Consider the following 7,057-nt stretch of genomic DNA (forward strand, 5'->3'; position numbering starts at 1 on the left):
GCCAGTGGGGACCCCCGCAGCGCCAGGGCCTCCCTCACAGCCCGTGCCAAGCATGGCGGGGCTGGCGGCCATCTTCTCAAAAGGGGGCCATGTTGACGTTAAGCACCAGTGGAGCACGTTCTGCAGTATTTGCGACCCCCTGAAATTTGGGTTACAACACAGTGGTCAGTCAGTTTGTTGGATGGCTTGTCACCCCTGTCACACTGTCCCTGTGTTGGGAAAGAGCGAGGTACATGCAGTTTGGACCACTAAACCTGCAGGACATCACCCAGCAAAGATGGCATCTTCAGCGCCGGGCAGCAGAGACAGTGGAAACAACTGCCCTGGCTCTGTAATTTTCAAGGCCATTCTGGTGCAAAGCTGATTGTGATTTCAAATTTAATATATGTGTATGTGTGACCTTGGTTCTGGGTAGCCAAAGGAGGAATAGTAAGCTTTTTAATTGGAATTTGAAACTTTGATCCAGACTCTATGCCAGGAAAGGAGGCATTTTGGAACACGAGGGCTGTGAAGGTGGTAATTATTTCTTGATTCTCTTAGAGGACATGATCAGGCTGCCAAGCGAGCAGCCCCATGGCTGCCAGGCCATCACTGCCTGCTGCTGCAGGCAGCAAGACCCCCATGGCAGCCCATATGCTTTCCTCCTGGCATGGCAGAGCGCACGACACGGGTCTGGGGACGCATGTCTTCTGGGGCTCCCCTGGAGCAGAGCCACATCCCTGGCTCACACCACACACACCTGGGTCCTCCCAGTCTGGGCAGCACAACGAGCTTGTGTGCAGGCTTACGATGAGCAGAGGATTACTCCCACCCTTATTCAGCAAAATATTACTCTGGGCAAGTCCCTTGGGAGTTGCAAAATATTCCTGTGTTTATTTATATAAATGCATGGCTAAAGAAAGACCCCACTTGTTTTCCTTGGCAGACGTGTTTTTAAAGGCTGTTTTCTGCCGCCCATCATTCTCTCCAGCAATAGGTGACTTTATACTGCGTGCTGCTTGCCGCGAGCATTGCCAACTGATGGACTCCGTGGGAGTGCATCTGTCCAGGGGAGTCACTTCTAGGCACAAGCGTGTGTTTGTGCTCAGTTGTGCATGAAACGCTGTGTATGTTTGTGTGTGCATGCTACATTAACCTGTAGGGAGGGTCTCTCTCCGTCCGTTTTTGTGCTCAGTGCAGAGCTGAGTTTTAAGCAGCAGCTCCCTATGGAAAGTTACAGGGCTTGCATGGACGGCACATGCTGCCTGTGAGAAGAGACAGCACTGGATGCTCCTTTCAGATCAGAGAGGCTGGACGCTGGAAACTCAGGTCCAGAGCTGACAGCTTTCTCCACCATCAGCAGACACACAGGCTCAATCCTGCAATGTACAGAGCCTTCACAAAGGCTCCTGGCATCCTCCCCCAAAACTGAAGCCCATGAACTTTGGGAAAAACTCTAGACCCAACTTTTACTAGTTGCAGCAACCACCACTTGGTCCTATGCCATCTCTCCTGCGTCCTCTGCCCCAGGATGGACACAGGTCACGGTGCATGGCTGGGACATCGGCCACCCACACCTCCATGCGCACGCGGAGCTGAGCGTGGAGTGGGACTGCTCTGGCCTCGGCAGCAGAGCTGCAGGAGTGAAACGGGATGTGTGGAAAACGCTTCCTGTTTATCCACTCTTTAGTATCTTTAGTAGTAGCTGCTGGAGCGGGAAGCGGTCAGCAGGGGCCATATGAACGGGTATTTTTAAATTTGAAATCATGACGCTTCATCTTGCAGAGCCGCCGCTACCCTCCCGTGGAAGTCGGTGTTGGGGAAAACCTGGGTGTCAGCCAAGGCTCAGTTACGGTGTGTGAGAGGGAAGGAGGGAGGGAGGGAGGGAGTCGCAGGGCGTTGGTGCTGCACACCCAGCTGTGGGTGGCCGTGCCCACAGCCCTGCCTCTGCCTGCACCTCCCCGTCGTCCCCAAACCTCCCGCTTGCGTCCCCTCCGGTGCATGCCGAGGCACAAGCTCCCTCGCAGCCTCCCCAACCCGTCACAAGGTGACCTTTTCGGTAGCCCACGGTGGGAGGTGGCAGTGGGACCCACCAAGAGCAGAGCACGCAGATGGGCAGGCAGCCCCGAGCAGGGACACGTGCTTTTCCAAAGGCTGTGCAGCCTGCTCCGCTGCTCTGCCCTGGCTCAGCGGCATTCAGGGCCTGTCAGGCGTGAGTTGAGTAGGGGGACGGAGGGGGCTTTAGCTCCTCATTAGCACTAGCCAATTAGTGTGGCATGCTGCTCTCCTGTCAGCTGATGTGGCTGCAGTTGAATACCCCCTGCCCATGCTGATCCCTTTAAGTTTGAGGCCGTGTTTGTTTTATGATCGGTTTTCCTCTGTGGTTTTGCTGCAGGAACTTTTCTCTTAAGTGTGTCTTTTCCCTGCGAGTCTCAGCTGCTCCTGAGAAACTAAGTCCTGCCTGGTTTGTTTTATTGGTCTTTTTGGGCTGCTCTCTGCTAGCGTACTGCTGTTTGCTGTGATGCTGCAGTCAGTCAGGGTTTAATCAGCATACGAGTATCGGGGAAAATGCTGTCCCACAGCAACATTTGGTACTTTAAATAATAAAGTCAATTACCAAGCAGCAATCAAAATCAGATGGCAAAAACTCCACTTGCAGTTTGTCCGCTTTTGCCAGCGCAGTGAGCTGAGGGCAGCCCAGCCGTGTCTGGCAGGGGTGCACAAGCTCCTTGCAGAGGGTTGGGGTCGGAGCCTCAGCCAGCGTAAAGCGCTGCTGCACCCGCACAGAGCTGGCCCAGAGCTTTGTCGGATTTAGAAACACCGTACCAAATGTTTCCAGGCTTGGGCCACTCCAAATCCTTGCGTGACGACTGCTTCTTGGGGAGCACACTGCATCTGGGAATGGTCCCTGGCCGTTGGGCGGGGGCACGGGATCCAGGCCGCCCGGGTCCTGTTTCCACCCACTTCCTGTATTCTCCATGAAAAAACTATTTTACCATTCCTTGCCTGCTTTCTCATCGGTGGATAATAAAAGCGCCAGTCCCATCACAGGGATGTTGTGCTGCTTGCTTGACTAACACCCATGAACTGCTTCTAGATTCCTGCACGAAACCTGCTACATAAATTTAACTTGTAATTTGAGGTGTCGTGAACTTTCACTGGGTTTAATTCTCTTCTCAGCAGAAGAAGCAGATGCTTGCTTGAGCCTGAAAGTGTAAGAGGAAACAGTATTTCAAACCTGAACCTCTTCAGGGAGCAGGGGAGGAAAAGCAAAACCTTTCGCTGCTCGTCCTCCGCTGAACCTGGGTTGCCATGCTCATGCTTTAACAACCTCTTGATTTCTCCAGCCAGCTGAAGATGTTGCACATGGAACGCACAGGGCACCTGTGGGGACCTGGAGCCAGGTCCCGGCGCTGCTCTGCAGTGTGCCCATGCCATTGCCAGGGTGCTCAGAGCTACCACTACCAAGGCAAGACCCCCAGCAGCCAGGTTTCAGCACTGGGGGCCTTTCTAACATGCCCTGTGCACCCCACCGTCCCCTGGATGAGCTGTACCCCAGCCAACTCATCCCCTCGCTGATATTTCTTGTGAGGCACCAGGTCTTGCATGCCCAGATCTCATGAGCTCCTGGGGAGGAGTGGCACCTCTAAACCCTACTTGGCGGCTCTCCAGCCCGTCCTTGAGGTGAAGATTCTGGTGAAAACAACAGGCGACAGCGCTTGGCAGAGTCCAGCCCGGAGATTACGGTGTGCCTCCTGTGCGCCGGGGCAGGACTAAGAAGTTTTGAGGGTGCCGTGGGAATACCCGCGCAGTACAGACGTAATTAATCAAGTTCAGAGACTGTATTCTTCGTTAGCGCTTCTCGCTGTGCAGGGAGAGCCTCGGGAGTCTGGCAGGCAACCGCAGGCTGGCTGGGAAACAGATCTGTCTTCTCCTGGTGAAAATCTTCTATGAAAAGGAATTTTATCCGCATTTTGCAGAGAATGTTGCAGATTTCAGAGAAATCGGAACTGAGGAAAAAAGTTCCTCTGAAAGTATCAAAGTGTCCCAGTTCAAAAACTGAGTTTTGAACTTTAGAGCCCCAAAGTTTGAACAATTAGTTGAAATTGTATTTTTTCCACTCTACTTTCCCTAAGGGATAAAAAAAGCATTATTGTTAAAACAAAACCTCGCCAGTGAAGTATCTGGGGAGGCCGTGAGCCAGGGCACACGATGGCTGCTTTGGGATGGGGCCGTGCAGCGTGCTGCAGGGTGACGAGCTGAGATGGCCGACAGGCTTCTGTTTGCAGAGGGGGTTTTGGGTCACTGTGCAGCCCTGTGTCCAGCGGGACCCTCCCGCCAGGCGTGGAGAAATAGCACTGGGGAAGGCTCTTTTGGCAGAGCTGTTTGAGGAATTTTTGTTCCCTCAGCTCTTTGATTATTAGTCTTCTCATTAAAAAAAAAGATCATAAAGAGAGGTAAAGAAAAGATGCTTTGGGATAGCTGCCTCTTCTGAGGTCCTTCCCTGTTGTTTCAGCTTGCCCAAGGCTTTTTGTGTCTCTAGATTTTTTATCTCACGGTAAATGCTTATTTTATCTCTGACAGTAAGAGTCAGAAAGACTCCTGATTTTCAACACTTGGGAAGCACCATGCAACATCATCCAGGGATGGCTGGACCCACTGCCGACACTGCCAGGACTGGAGGCTGCAGATGCTACCGGAGAGCGGCTGGGTCTCTTCCCCAGGAGCAGTCAACTTGGGCGCACTTTGGGCAAAGACCTCCTCTTTGTGCAGCTCTCTCGTTCCTCATGAAAGTCTCCGCTTTTGCAACAAAGACATTTTTCAAGGTGTCCTGACACCCATAAGGCCTCCTCTCCCTCCCATTGATACTAGTAGCTGCTCATTAACACCAAAGGCTAATTGCTACCAATTTGTTAATTAGATATGCAACATCACGTTGCACAAGGAGTTGGGGTTGTGATGACAGAAAGCTGGAGGCTGACCTCTATAATGCCGACTTTAAGTAGTGCTTCCTACAGAAGATTGGCAGGTTCTTCCAGGACATCTCTAACATGGAAATAAGCCAAAGCAAAGGCTACATGCGGGACACAGCCCTCGGCCAGGGAAGTGTTTCTATTGTGGGCAATGCCTGAGTGCGTGCTTAAAGCCCTGCACGTGCTCCTGTGCTGTGTCAGAGGCACTGGGGAACCTTAGTGCCAGCGAGCTTGTGTCATCAAGGTCAGCTTGTCCAGGCCCATAAATCAACTCCAGCAAAATTAAGACTGGCATCAAAAGATCAGCCAGACCTTACCGTAAAGCACCTCGTACATCTGTGCTTTCCTGAATCAGGGCTGCCCCAAGACACTGCTGAAGCACTCCCACACACATAGCTGCCAAGGACTGTGTGCTAGTTACCAAGAGAGCTTGTGTGTGATTTCCCGTGAAAAATACATTCCTGTAAGATCGGTGGTGGGCAGCTCCTGCGCAGGCGGCCCGAGTGGCACGCCAGCCCTCGGTGTGCTTCATCTGAGCGACCCTGTGGGCTCAGCCTCCCCTCTCACTCTTGCTCTTGACAAAGAGTTCAAGGAAAGCCTGATAAGAGAGGGGGAGAAAGTGAGGGAGACAGGGAGCAGAGACTAAATATTGTGCAAGTTGGTGTCTTGCACACAGGCAGCAAACCCTGGGCTGGGGGACAAACTCCCCTGGTCTGCAGCAGTGAGGTCTGGGGTACCACTGGGACCCCGGTGTACCCAAGGCTGGGGATGTGGCCATGCCTTGCTGCTGCTCTTCTGATAGCATCGAGGCCAGAGACAGGAAAAAGCCCAGAGCCTCTCTTTTGCTAAGCCAGCTTGGTGAAGGGCTCCTTTATCTGCCCTTTGGTGTGAGATAAGGTTTCAGTGTTGTCCTGCCGGAGCAGCTTTGTATCGCTCACAGATACCTCCTCTTGCTGCAGAAAGGTATCAGGCATTCAGAAAATATTTGAGCAAGACCGTATCTTTTTGAAACCCGTGTGCAATGGAAAGACACACAGGGTGGATTAGATCTACACTGCGGGGGTTTCAGTGTCTCCTTGTCCATGCAAGGACAAAGCACATTTCCTCAGCTTGTAGGACTGGGCTGCGAGGGCGTCTCTCATTGCAAGTCCCTACGGAGAAGAATTATCCCAGACTGAATAGGGACCCGAGTGCCTGGGCTCCTTACTGGGCTGGGAGATGTTCCCCACTGATTCCCCAGGGTGTGAGGACATGCAGTCCCTACACGTCCCTGGTGCCTGCCTTGGAGACAATTCCCACCAGCACAGAAAGATGGGAAAATATTTTCCACTGCCAAAATGTCACTCAGTTAATCCAGCTGCCCCTTTCTTGCACCAGGAGCATCTATACAGATGGGTACTTTTACAAGCATTCTTTTATTTTTTACTATCCTTTGACAATGGAGTTCAAATCCTAAATGCAGAACTTTTCTTTCAGCAAAGATCCAAAACACGCGTTTTGAATTCTCCACAAAGTAACACCAAATGGTCAAGCGAGTAAGGACCACCACAGACCCGCCTTCATTCTGAGGACGCAAAAAGAAAACCTCCTCTCTCTGCTTCAAAGCTTAATGGGTTGCTTTGGTGATACACGAACATCTTGAGGGCTAATCAAGATTAACATTTGTTTTAATGAGTCAGTGAGAACTGTATCTTATTGCAACAAGCCATGTACTTTAACGTCCCTGACATAAGTGCGTATTTGAAAAGGATGAGCTGGCTTTCTCCAGGATGATTTATCACCATCTGGGAGTTCAGCTCTTCTCTTTGTGCTCTGCCCTCCCCTACAAGGGACCTGGTTTCGAAGACCTTCAGTGACCATTTATTTCTATGAAATCCTTACGGAACACCATGAGGAATGACTGGGAGGAAAAGGCGTATCATGAAAACAGAGGATAAGGAATAAAAGCCATCCCTTTGCAGGGTCTGACAAAAGAGTCGTGCGATTCGGGTGGTGCAGAGGCATGAACCTCCCGGTGCGCAAAGCTGGAGGATGGAGCAGCACCTTCATGCCAGCTCACACAATGCTGGCTTCTGGGTGAGGGCACTGAAAGGGGAAACATTTCC

This window comes from Gymnogyps californianus, chromosome 18, assembly GCF_018139145.2.
Source record: "Gymnogyps californianus isolate 813 chromosome 18, ASM1813914v2, whole genome shotgun sequence".
NCBI lineage: Eukaryota > Metazoa > Chordata > Aves > Accipitriformes > Cathartidae > Gymnogyps > Gymnogyps californianus.